At 39.8% G+C, this 13,828-nt stretch overlaps 1 long non-coding RNA gene across 3 annotated transcripts; it reads left to right on the top strand.

Annotated features, from left to right (window-relative positions):
* The first annotated feature begins 917 nt into the window (after positions 1–917).
* On the top strand, positions 918–13,017 carry LOC145448354 (uncharacterized). Of its 3 annotated transcripts, none has more exons than XR_013917884.1 (4): positions 918–1,043; positions 2,352–2,446; positions 3,747–3,932; positions 12,998–13,017. It is a non-coding gene; the product is annotated as an uncharacterized LOC145448354 (long non-coding RNA). The 3 variants fall into 3 exon arrangements; XR_013917883.1 differs by lacking the exon at positions 12,998–13,017 and adding an exon at positions 4,826–4,999; XR_013917882.1 differs by lacking the exon at positions 12,998–13,017 and having other exon boundaries at positions 920–1,043; positions 3,747–4,999.
* The last annotated feature ends 811 nt before the right edge of the window (positions 13,018–13,828 follow it).

The following is a 13,828-nucleotide window of genomic DNA, read 5'->3' as shown; positions in this document are numbered from 1 at the left end:
CTCTGAGTCTAATCTCTGACTCTGTCTCTGAGTCAATGAGTATGGTTGATTTGATTGGACCGGAATCGTGGTTTCTATTCGATGCTATACATACTGAACATGATTAGTTGGGTCTTCCAGTTTCGAAATGGCATACTGATCCGCATTTTGTGACTGCTTAAGAATTTGTGAGTACTGTAGTGTTGAAGTAGTTAAAGACGCAGCAGAGCGTTTGGTAAAATTGAATACCGACTTTGATGCTTTAAAAACAGATGACAAAGAACAGCGGGCGAGCCTCTTACAAGCCGTGGGAGATCACGGGAACAGATGCCGATTTCTCTAAAGCAACCATTTCATCCACCTGATTTAAGTAGTATTTGCCAAGTTGATCTATTTCTTTTCCTTATTGTTTCGTTTCCTGTGAACAATGTGATGTTTAAAATGTGGCTGTGAGTGAATGATACATTCACAGTTGTATTCTTGCACATGGTGATCCCGGAAATTGATGTACAATCTCTGGTAGGGTTGAGGAGTCACGAGTGTAGGATATGTGATCCAACAAAATGACTATCAGTCTCAGGCAGTTTTGAGGAGTTCTAAGGGAGTGTGGGACATGAAATGGTGTCCTGAACCGGCAATACTTTCTATAGTAAGGTTATGTAGCACTCCAAACCGCAATGGCTGCATAAACCCAGCTTATATATGACGTTCACTAGCCTAGTCCGAATAGCGACACTCAAATTTTAGGGGAATCCCCTATTTTTAGCCGATATTCTTCCAGCTCAAAATGCACACGGATGCAAGGGATGAATTACGAAAAAAAGTAGCTAGAATATGTTTTTATGGTGTAAGGCATGGGAATCGGACTGAAAACCACGACTTTTTGAAAGTCGGTCAATTCTGAACAACCCTAATGGTCACAGTAAGATAATATTTTGGGCTATTTTACATGAACTTTCCAACATTTGATTTGATATGTCCACTAAAACAGTTGTTATTCTGCTTTCGAATAAGACCTTAATTGCTGGTTTCAATGGTAACTGTGTTTGTCAAAGGCTGCAAAGGTAATTTCTTTTCCTTGTTAGATGTTTATTTGTTTGTTTGTGGTGTTCATGGTGGTGGTTCGACTACACTGGTCATTTTACACCAGGTCGGTTCTTCCTATTATTATTCCGTATCTGCCCGATTACCAGTGAACTCGGCACTTAGTGAATTTGGCCGCACAAACTCGACACTTGGTGAATTCGGCCGTGGTAGATCTCGTAGCGGTACCGGTCACCATGATTGGTTACTGGAATGTTTGCCGGTGAACTTGGCACTTTGAGTGGTTGTCAATGTTGTACGGCGGTCAGGGCATGCGTAGATCACACAGTCACGGCGTGATTAGATCACAGATTGCGTAATTGCGGGAAATAACACGACGCTCTTCACTTGGTGAACTCGGCCCTTGGAGGAATTGGCACTAGAACACCTTCGCATTAGAAATGCATTTAGTATGAATGAACAGTATCAAAAAGGAAATTTAAACGTGTCGTGGCTCGTGGTAGATCTCGTAATCTTGGGATCCTTCAACCGTGTTATCGAGACACCCTAATCCCAGAGTGGAATCGTCTCTCCAAAGGCAAAAAATAATTTATTTTGACGTGATCATGCGAAACATTTGTTGATGAGGAACAATGGCTTGTCGTGATCGATAAACGAAGAAGCGCCGCTTGATGTTCCACAGTTTTGATCTCACATACAACGCCAAGATCCATCTTCTCAAAACTTACACGACACAGGCCCGTGACTCACGCCATCGATTCCAAGCAGACCGCGCGTGGTCGGTATATGAGCGCTGTGTTATTTCCCGTGGCTACGCAATCCGTGATCTAATCACGCCGTGACTGCGCGATCTACGGATGCCCTGACCTCCTTACAAGATTGACGAATCACTTGATAATACTATTATTAGTTTGATAATTCATATTAATAGCTGTAAATACTCTTCATTTCAAAATTTCCCGAGGGCCGAATTCACCAAGTGCCGAGTTTGTGCGGCCGAATTCACCAAGTGCCGGGTGCATCGGCAACCATCTGCCCACTTACAGCACGGCCCACTCCTAGGCTTTTTAAGACATGGCTATGCGAATCAGATGGCGAGGAGGAGCTTAGATAAACGGCCAACACTTCGGTAGGAATTATGGAGTCGACGTGTCACGCTAGAACCCGCAATTCATTGGTGTTTAGCTATAATGGAACGTACCACTACGTTTCCTCGCCATACCTTGTAAAATGAGACCGTAGCATTTGGCATTTCGTGTGGCAATTGACTTTTGTGTGGAAAATTGTGTTCGTTTTAGAACTTATCCGAAACTTTTATTCCGCCATAGATTGTATATGATAAAACAATATCGGAATTGATCCTAGAAGAATTCCAAAGCAACTCACCACAAAGGAGGATTTAAAGAAGTTTGCAAGAGATGTGGTATGTTGAATCTGTTTTAGTATTTTTAAATAGGCCTACTTTGTTGTGCCGATAGCAGACAGTATATATAAACGTAAGATGTGGAAGCTATCAAGGTGTTTTTAGAAATTCAGTCAGTCAAAGTGGACGATCGTATTGCTTGGATTATATTTAGGCTTATTTTAGCATCTTTGAGATGCAACTCTAAACGTGGACGGTCATGAACAGTAGGGCTCTTCAAAAATGACTTTTTTTCTCAAATCATACTGGCTACTTGATAAAATTGTTAGGTTACCTAATTTAAGCCTACAAACAAAATATGGTTCAAATCCAGCCAGTATCCGCTTTGCTACAAGAGAAGAAAGTTCCTATTTATTATATAAAAATGAATAATGAAAAATTTGAAGATTTTCTGTTAACCCCATGAAAGTGTTATGCTGCCTATAGAAACGATGCTCACCAAATTTGGTTCAATTCCAACCAGTGGAAGCGGAGTTATTGCTGTCGAAAAATTTGGATTTTAATAAAATAGTACTTACGGTGAGCACAACTTTAATAAGTAAACAAAGAATCGGTCACCGTAAATACTATTTTATTCAAATCCAAATTTTTCGACGGCAATATCTCCGCTTCCACTGGTTGGAATTGAACCAAATTTGATGAGCATCGTTTCTATAGACAGCCTAACACTTTCATGGGGTGAACAGAAAATTTTCAAATTTTTATTACCTATCTATTTTTATATAATGAATAGAAACTTTCTTCTCCTGTAGCAAAGCGGTTACTGGCTGGAATTGAACCAAATTTTGTGTTTAGGCGTAAATTAGGTAACCTAACAATTTTATCAAGTAGCCAGAACGATTTGAGAAAAAAAGTCATATTTTAAGAGCCCTAATGTCCATGTCAGAGAAACGTTTTAGGGTAGGCCTACTCATATGTCTCGCAGCGTTCTCTACATAATTGTCAATTGCGATACAAACTGTTTGCTTGTATTGGTAAAGCCATCCAACTTCGAATTGTAAAATGTTCGGAGTCTTGATATCAAATTTTTGAAAGGTGCACTTTGAGAAGATTTCGTAATCTGTCAAATTATACAAAAATTTAGCAAATTCTTTGACATATTTCATCTATTTAGGACTCGATCAACGTAAAGGAATTGGTAATCATTTTATACAATATATTGTATTTGTAGTTGAAGTATAGTAATAATTCTTATGGTTACCGCACTTGTAACGATTCACGGCCATAACTGGAATAATTAGAATGATGTAACTTTCAAATTGTCATGCATTTTGCAACAACATTGTTCTCAATTTTCAAGGTGCTGACCATTCGAGGAAGAATCACCCACCGGGAATTCACGATCCGTAAACGCGGCCGACTGTTTCTCTCCTCAAGCGGAAGCGACAGAGAAGAGGAACGAAGAGAAAAAGGGAGCAGAAATAGCAAGAGTGTGACAAGTCGCGTCCGTTCGCTTTAATGCGTATTTCCATCCGCAAAGTAGTAGGTGGGAAAACTAATGGGCGTTTGGTTAGGGCTTATATAAGGTTGACTCCAGCGCTGTATTTGCTAAATGTTGCTATGAAATAGGGGTGGTGTCATTTGGTATCAATATTGACTATTGAAAGACCATTTGTTAGTGGTCATGGATTTGTTCGGCCAGTATGCAGTAATTTCTGATGGTCACTTCCCGGGCTTCTGTTCTCTAACCCCTCATGATTGTTATTCTGCTTCTAGTAAGACTGTCGATTCTAATGTTTTATCGTATCATTTGTCGGAGGTTTCGCTCGCTTTATTTACAACGTTTTGCTCTCTGCTAGGTCAATTACTGGCTGAGTATCACTACAGCCTAAGAAACTGCACTAATTCTCATTTTAATGTCTTGCTGGTTATCTTGCTGTCAATTCTAATAATTTATTAATGTCTATACCAGTGCCGCCACTCGAATGTTTTGTTCTCTGTACACAATATTGTTAGGTCTTCAGCTTTCCAGGCAGAGTATCATTCCACTTTCTAGACTTGAGTATATATCTCTCCAACTAGCTGCCAAATAACTGATTCATTTGGATTGTTGAATTGATCATTTTGGACAGAATGTGAAGAAATTTTAGTCAAGAATTCTTTTTGTGTTAGTGGCTGTTTTCAAAGAGTGCTGAAGTAGTCATCGTTGATCTTGATAATCAAGTAGAAGTGACGATTGAAGTCAGTTCTCTAGTCATATAATATTAAAAAATATAATAATAAAACTTGAAAACTTGACTGGAAATAGTTCAGAATCGAATCCATTTTAGTAAGTATGGGCGAAAAAAATGTAGGAGTCATTCGTTAGTCGCTACCTCTGCCATTTTCGCAGTACGAATGTCTTAGCTATTAATCATCATTTTCATTTTATTTCTGCAGGGTGTTGAAAAAAAAGGCCGCATGCTGGTTATTTAACTGGCTCATCAGAAGATGAAACCTGATGATAAGGACTGTTTTCACTTTCTTTCTAAAGACATTCGTTCGTTTGTTCGTTTTATTTTTTACAACGGCATTATTGCCAATTCGTTTGAAATTAAATTATCACAAATGTGATTAATATGTAGTAAATAATGTGGTGTGTGTACGCAGCCGTGATCAGGTTAAGCCCATAGTGGTAGAAAACAGGTTATTATATCAGGATCTTCTTCTTCTAACGTAGGATCTACATTCTACTCACCATGTTTAAAGGCTGTAGCATCTGCATAATATTTACATTATTGAAGGACATGGAAAAGACGTTGAATTGAGTCGACACAAAATCCCCCTTTCTACGACCTGCCGAGATCTAATATCTACTATATCGGCTCGGCTTTTCTACATCTTTGGTCTGTACTGTGTTTGCTGGGCCCAACAAACACAAAACCGTAAAAGGATCATCCGGGATCATCTCGATTAGGTTCTGATTTTCTAAGTGTCGAGGGCATGTCTAAAATACGTAGTAGGATGGTCTTGTGGTTATATTCATTCACGCCATCGATTCCAAGCAGACCGCGCGTGGTCGGTATATGAGCGCTGCGTTATTTCCCGCGGCTACGCAATCCGTGATCTAATCACGCCGTGACTGCGTGATCTACGGATGCCCTGACCTCCTTACAACATTGACGAATCACTTGATAATACTATTATTAGTTTGATAATTCATATTAATAGCTGTAAATACACTTCATTTAAAAATTTCCCGAGGGCTGAATTAACCAAGTGCCGAGTTCATCGGCAACCATCTGCCCACTTATAGCACGGGCCACTCCTAGGCTTTTTAAGACATGGCTATGCGGATCAGATGGCGAGGAGGAGCCTAGATAAACGGCCAACACTTCAGTAGGAATTATGGAGTCGACGTGTCATGCTCGAACCCGCAATTCATTGGTGTTTAGCTATAATGGAACGTACCACTACGTTTCCTCGCCATACCTTGTAAAATGAGACCGTAGCATTTGGCATTTCGTGTGGCAATTGACTTTTGTGTGGAAAATTGTGTTCGTTTTAGAACTTATCCGAAACTTTTATTCCGCCATAGATTGTATATGATAAAACGATATCGGAATTGATCCTAGAAGAATTCCAAAGCCACTCACCACAAAGGAGGATTTAAAGAAGTTTGATGACATATTGAATGAAAGCAAAAGCAATTGCAAGATATGTGGTATGTTGAATCTGTTTTGTTATTTTTAAATACTTTGTTGTGCCGATAGCAGACGGTATATATAAACGTAAGATGTGGAAGCTATCAAGGTGTTATGTTTATTATTTTTAGAAATTCAGTCAGTCAAAGTGGACGATCGTATTGCTTGGATTATATTTAGGCTTATTTTAGCATCTTTGAGATGCAACTCTGAACGTGGAGGGTCATGAACAGTCAACTAATTCTGTTCCTATATTGAGATATCAGACATTTGCACTCGTACCGTTGCCGGCGACAATATTGGTCAGTCAGCAAGAAGCATCACGAAGAAGGTTGCCAGTCTGGTGTAATTATAGCAGAGTCGGAAAGAATGGGAAATACGCTTTCATCAACCTCCATTTGAACAAGATCACATATAGTAAGAGACATTCATGATATGCTGCAAATGTGACTGTGTTCTTTGTCTAGTCACCCCACTCATGTAACTATTGAGGCTTCATGCCAGGGTTGTAACCAAGTCACAAGGCTCCGAGTCGCAAGTCAATTTCACTTTTATAGTTTTGACTCGAGTCATATTTTCAATTCGCCACCGAGTCAAGTCAGAGGGCCGAGTCCGAGTTATGGTATTAGGACTCGAGCCAGAGTCTAAGTCATTGTGTTAGCTGCTCAGTTTCCAATTTAAGTCTTGTTAAACCAACTTTTTATCTTTTTATATTTTTTTTTGTGATATCGAGTGGGTCGCATTTATAATATACGAATTTTCCTTACTTTTAGCAGTTTCTGGCCGCATTTTCAAATACCAGTATCAATAGACGTAATCCCAATAGTGATTTGCTGTACTATTCTTTGAAACAATCATGAAATGTCGGTCTTTGCCGTCTGAGTCTCAAGTCATGCGCAATGAGTCGGGTCATTTCCGTACTGTGAGAAGATGACCTGAGTCAAGTCGAGTCAACAAAAAATCGTGACTCGAGTCTTACAACCCTGCTTCATGCAATGAGCATTTACTTTGAAGATAAATAGTAATTTAATAACTGGTTGGTGGTACAAAATTTTAATACTGCTTTTAAAAGTACCTTCATGATAAACGTTATTGAAACCCGAAGAACTTTTCGCGTGCCAATTAAAGAGCTACCGGCACGATAAAGGAAGCAAAACAGAGTTGAATTCAAAACCAGATGGAGAATTATGACGCATTAATGTCGAATTTAGAAATAACATCAATGGAGCCAGAACACAGCAACAATGCCCCGAGATCATAGCCTTACAGGAAACACACTTGATTAGCCGATATGTTCCGAAAATTCCTGGGTTTAATTTAATACGCAAAGACCGCAACATCCACGGCGGGGGAGTTTGTTTGTTCGTGAAAGAAAATATACGCCACCACGAAATCGAAGTTCCCAATATTTCCCCGATAGAGGCGCAACTCATAAAGTTGGATGAAATCGCCATCATGAATATCTACATACCACCCAATAAAGCAGTCTCTCTGCAGCTTATGAAAACGTGTTTCTCTTTCTGTGACTCTAAATTCGTGGCGGTGGGCGACTTCAATGCACACCACTCCTTGTGGGGTGCTAAGGATGGTAATCGGTATGGAAAACATCTGTATGAGGTATTAGACGACAAAGATTTGGTAGTCATAAACACCAATATAGGAACAAGACTAAACATATCGTATGACGCTGGCGCAACATCACTGCTTGATTTAACAATTGCTTCCAAAGACATAGGACACAAGATTGAGACAGTGGTCACGGATCATCTTCTAGGAAGTGACCATTTTTTGATCTTCAATCATATTTCGATCTCAGCAAATGTGACGGCGCAACATTGTGAATCTTGGGCTATACACAAAGCAAAGTGGTCCGAATTTCGATGGTCAGCTAATCGGAATCTCTCTCTGTTGTGCAATAAAGAGCACGTGACAATACAAGATATCACAGAAGCAATAATCGCAGCAGCTCGAATCAGTATTCCAGTCACGAAACCACATAGAAAATGTAGCATTCCCTGGTGGAATGAAGCGTGTGCCCGAGCTATCCGTCTGAAACGGGCTGCTTATTTGAAAATGAAGACCTCGTTTCACATTGACCTTGTTATAGCGTTCAAAAAGCAGAGAGCGGAAACTAGAAGAGTGATACAATCCGCTAAAAAGTCCAGCTGGGAATCATTCTGTTTATCTCTGAACAATACAACAAAGTTATCCAAGGTCTGGAGAGCCGTCCGATCGATGTCCGGATCCAGATCATGGAATACGATTAGTTGTCTTACATCTGGAAATCGCATACTTACAAGCAATAAGGACAAAGCAAATGCATTAGCGTGTAGATTCGCCTCATTCAGTAGCGATGATAACGTCGATTCTGAATCTGTGGCCAGACGGAAAGCATTCGAAAGAGAAACGCTTCAACCGATATTGGTACAAACCGATCAAGCTTCAGACATGAATAATCCCTTCACAATGAGGGAATTGAAGAAAGCGCTGAAAGCGAAAAAAAGTGCATCTCCGGGACCAGACGGCGTATGTTATCAGATGATCAACAATCTGGACGAACTCTGTCTCGACCGTATGCTTTCATCGTTCAATGCTACGTGGAGTAATGGAAACTGTCCTGCCAGCTGGCGTCACTCAACAGTCATACCGTTACTAAAAGGAAACAAAAAACCTAGTGATCCGGACTCTTATCGCCCAATATCCCTAACAAGTAATATGTGTAAAATAATGGAAAGGATGATATCTAATAGACTACGTTGGTGGTTAGAGAGTACAAAACAGATTTCGCCAGTTCAATGCGGCTATAGGACTAAACGCTCTACCACAGATTGTATTTTAGCCCTGCATGACGATATCTACAAAGGCATTTGGAACAAACGATCTACAGTTGGAGCTTTTCTAGACTTGGAAAAAGCTTACGACACCGTTTGGAGAGAAGGCGTCATCTTCAAGCTCCACAAACTGGGCATCTCTGGTAACATGCTGAGATGGATTTATTCATTCATCTGTAACCGTACTTTCCAAGTTCGGGTAGGTGACAGCTTATCCGATTCGTTTTCCTTAGATAATGGGATTCCACAAGGCAGTGTTCTCAGTCCGATAATTTTTACGGTTATGATGAATGACCTCCCCGATGTAATCGATACTAGTATCAATCTATTTGCGGATGACGCTTGCCTATGGGAAACTGGCTTAGATGTAATGACAATCTCGTCAAAATTGCAGAACTCGTTAATCAACCTTTATCAATGGTGTAAAAAATGGGGTTTGCGGGTCAATGTCAAGAAGTCTGCTGCAATAATATTCACTAAACGTAGAAAACTACCACCTGTTCAATTTTCAATAGGTATGACAGAACTACCAATAAAGAAAAGTTGTAAATACTTGGGAATTATTTTCGATTCTAAACTGACTTATCGTTTGCACAAAGATGCTGTTGTCGAAAAATGCCTAAAAAGAATGAACTTACTACGTATGCTCAGCGGCACAACATGGGGTGCCTCCACGCCTTGCCTGCTAGCGGTCTACAGATCTATGATCCTATCGGTAATCGAGTACGGATTCGAAGCGTATTTGTTTTCACCCTTATATGTTATGAACTCGATCCAAAAAATTCAGAATACCGCTCTACGGATATGCAACGGGGCAATGAAGAGTACTCCAGCCTTCGCTCTTCAACATTACTGCGCTGAACCACCCATACCAATAAGGCATCTGCAAGCATGCTACAATTATAGAACTGTTATAGCGTCATTGCCGAACCACCCGTGCGCAACAGTAATTGATGATTATTGGCACGAAATTTTCCCGGACTCGACGCTATTTATGACCTTTAATATGAAAACTAGAAATGCGAATCTCATGCAAATCAATCTACAGAACCAAGTAGTAGTTCCTCGCCCGCCATGGCAGGAAATATGTTGTCGAATAGATTTGCACCTAAAATCAAGAAATGTAAAGTCTGACCTACCCACAATTGCCATGTCAAAGTGTAATCGTTACATCACAGAAATGTACTCGAACCATGCAAAATATATACCGATGGGTCAAAAACTATTCATCAATGTGGTGCAGCCTTCGTAGTCGAAGAATTTCAGTTTTCTCACAGCGAATCTCTTAGTAAATATTCATCAGTATTCTCATCCGAATTAGTTGCAATTCTGCGTGGCTTAACCTGGGCAAAAGAAAATCTAGGTTCTCGAAAACTCGCCATCCTATCGGACAGTCAAAGTGCCCTTACAGCCATTAACGCCGGCTCTACTAATAACAAGCTAATATATGATATTATTCAGTTGTGCGCAGATCTCGACAGAAAAGGAGTGGAGACAAATTTGATATGGATCCCTGGCCACATGGGAGTTGGGGAAAATGAAACGGCTGACGAACTAGCAAGAGCGGCTGCATCCACGGATCACGCAGATGACATTGGAGAATCGGTCGAACTGTCTGTTCCAGAAGTGAAAACGCTCATAGCATCCATATGCCGCGAGAAATGGATTGAATACTTCAACTCGTCACATGACGGGTCAGCATATTACAGAATACACGCACCCATCACAGAAATTCCTGCGCCGCTGAATTTTTCACGAAGGCACTCCTCGATAATCCTGAGGTTGAAATCGGGTCATTGTCGGCTGAATTCGCATCTTTATCGTATAAAGTGCCACGAAGATGGCCTGTGTCGCACGTGCATGGCCGAAGAGACCGTCGAACACTTTCTGATTGAGTGCCCAGTATATGCGTCTCAGAGACAATATTTGAAGAGTGCGGCAAGACGGAACCATGTCGACATGACAGTACGGGCCCTATTATCCAGTCCATATACAATTCAGACTGTTATTGAATTCGTATTAGCCACCCGATTAATCTAATTTTTGCGGATATAATATTTTCGACGTGGTCTGGTGCACAAGACCTTAGTAGTTAAGCACCATAAACCCCACATACAACAACAGCAACAATGCAGTGTATAACAATGGTTGCGTAAAACAGTATGAAAGCGTGACACAATTCTTTAATTATTTATTGTAGTGGTGCCCACCGTAAATACTATTTTATTCAAATCCAAATTTTTTGATGGCAATAACTCCGCTTCCACTTGTTTGAATCGAACCAAATTTGATGAACATCGTTTCTATACATAACCTAACACTTTCATGGGGTGAACAGAAATTTTTCAATTTTTTTCTATTTATTTATATATAACAAATAGAAACTTTCTTTTCCTGTAGCAATGCGACTACTGGTTGGAATTGAACCAAATTTGGTGTGTAGGCTTGAATTAGGTAACCTAACAATTTTATCAAGTAGCCAGAACGATTTGGGAAAAAAGTCATTTTTTAAGGGCCCTAATGTCCATGTCAGAGAAACGTTTTAGGGTAGGCCTACTCGCATGTCTCGCAGCGTTCTCTACATAATTGTTAATTGCGATACAAACTGTTCGCTTGTATTGGTAAAGCCATCCAACTTCGAATTGTAAAACGTTGGGAGTCTTGATATCAAATTTTTGAAAGGTGCACTTTGAGAAGATTTCGGAATCTGTCAAATTATACAAAAAATTTTAGCAAATTCTTTGACATATTTCATCTATTTGGGACTCGATCAACGTAAAAGAATTGGTAATTATTTTATACAATATATTGTATTTGTAGTTGAAGTATAGTAATAATTCTTATGGTTACCGCACTTGTAACGATTCACGGCCATAACTGGAATAATTAGAATGATGTAACTTTCTAATTGTCATGCATTTTGCAACAACATTGTTCTCAATTTTCAAGGTGCTGACCATTGGAGGAAGAATCACCCTTAAGCCGGGAATTCACGATACGTAAACGCGGTCGACTGTTTCTCTCCTCAAGCGGAAGCGACAGAGAAGAGGAACGAAGAGAAAAAAGGAGCAGAAATAGCAAGAGTGTGACAAGTCGCGTCCGTTCGCTTTAATGCGTATTTCCATCCGCGAAGCGCGAAGTATTAGGTGGGAAAACTAAAGGGCGTTTGGTTAGCGCTTATGTAAGGTTGACTCCAGCGCTGTATTTGCTAAATGTTGCGGTGAAATAGGGGTAGTGTCATTTGGTATCAATATTGACTATTAAAAGACCATTTGTTAGTGGTCATGGATTTGTTCGGCCAGTATATGCAGTAATTTCTGATGGTCACTTCCCGGGCTTCTGTTCTCAAACCCCTCATGATTGTTATTCTGCTTCTAGTAAGACTGTCGATTCTAATGTTTTATCGTATCATTTGTCGGAGGTTTCGCTCGCTTTATTTACAACGTTTTGCTCTCTGCTAGGTCAATTACTTTTCTGGCTGAGTATCACTACAGCCTAAGAAACTGCACTAATTCTCATTTTAATGTCTTGCTGGTTATCTTGCTGTCAATTCTAATAATTTGTTAATGTCTATACCAGTGCAGCCACTCAAATGTTTTGTTCTCTGTACACAATATTGTTAGGTCTTCAGCTTTCCAGGCAGAGTATCATTCCACTTTCTAGACTTGAGTATATATCTCTCCAACTAGCTGCCAAATAACTAATTCATTTGGATTGTTGAATTGATCATTTTTGACAGAATGTGAAGAAATTTTAGTCAAGAATTCTTTTTGTGTTAGTGGCTGTTTTCAAAGATTGCTGAAGTAGTCATCGTTGATCTTGATAATCAAGTAGAAGTGGCGATTGAAGTCAGTTCTCTAGTCATATAATAATAAAAAATATAATAATAAAACTTGAAAACTTGAGTGGAAATAGTCCAGAATCAAATCCATTTTAGTAAGTATGGGCGAAAAAAATGTAGGAGTCATTCGTTACCTCTGCCATTTTCGCAGTAAGAATGTCTTAGCTATTAATCGTCATTTTCATTTGTCTTAGCTATTAATCGTCATTTTCATTTGTCTTAGCTATTAATCGTCATTTTCATTTTATTTCTGCAGGGTGTTGAAAAGAAAAAGCCAGAGGGTTATTTATCCAGCTCATCAGAAGATCAAACCTGATTATACTGACTGTTTTCAGTTTCTTTCTTCGGGCATTCGTTCGTTCGTTTCATTTTTTACGGCATTCGTTCGTTCGTTTCATTTGTTACAACGGCATTATTGCCAATTCGTTTACAATTAAATTACCGCAAATGTGATTAATATGTAGTAGATAATGTGGTGTGTGTACGCAGCCGTGATCAGGTTATGACCAGTGGTAGAAAACAGGTTATTATATCAGGATCTTCTTCTAATGTAGGATCTACATTCTACTCACCATGTTTAAAGGCTGTAGCATCTGCATAATATTTATACATTATTGAAGGACATGGAAAAGACATTAAATCGAGTCGACACAGAATCCCCCTTTCTACGACCTGCCGAGATCTAATATCTACTATATCGGGCTCGGCTTTTCTACATCTTTGGTCTGTAAAGTGTTTACTGGGTATATCTGCTGTGTCAGAAGATATGGAAATCGTCAAAACGTACCAAACGAAAAGACGCACATGATTTCATATTGGTATTTCTTTACTGGCAAATAATTTTTTCCTTGCGGGATGGCATTTGTCCTGTCAGGTTAAGGTCGCCATGACAGGAACATTCGACGCCAGCCATCGAGGCGCGTATGGACAATTAAACGTATATGTATATTGTATATAGATCGAAGTTTTCAGTCAGCACAAGGGCATTTCTTTTCGGCCAAGGTCTTCTCGCTGCTGATCGTTCTGGCAACCTTCTCGGAGGCGCATGTTACATGGCCTCTAACTTCATATGTCTTGGTGCATCGTG

This window comes from Botryllus schlosseri, chromosome 10 (genome assembly GCF_051294905.1).
Source record: "Botryllus schlosseri isolate E-star chromosome 10, Bs_hap1, whole genome shotgun sequence".
NCBI classification, from domain to species: domain Eukaryota; kingdom Metazoa; phylum Chordata; class Ascidiacea; order Stolidobranchia; family Styelidae; genus Botryllus; species Botryllus schlosseri.
This window is presented reverse-complemented; position numbering and strand designations above follow the sequence as displayed.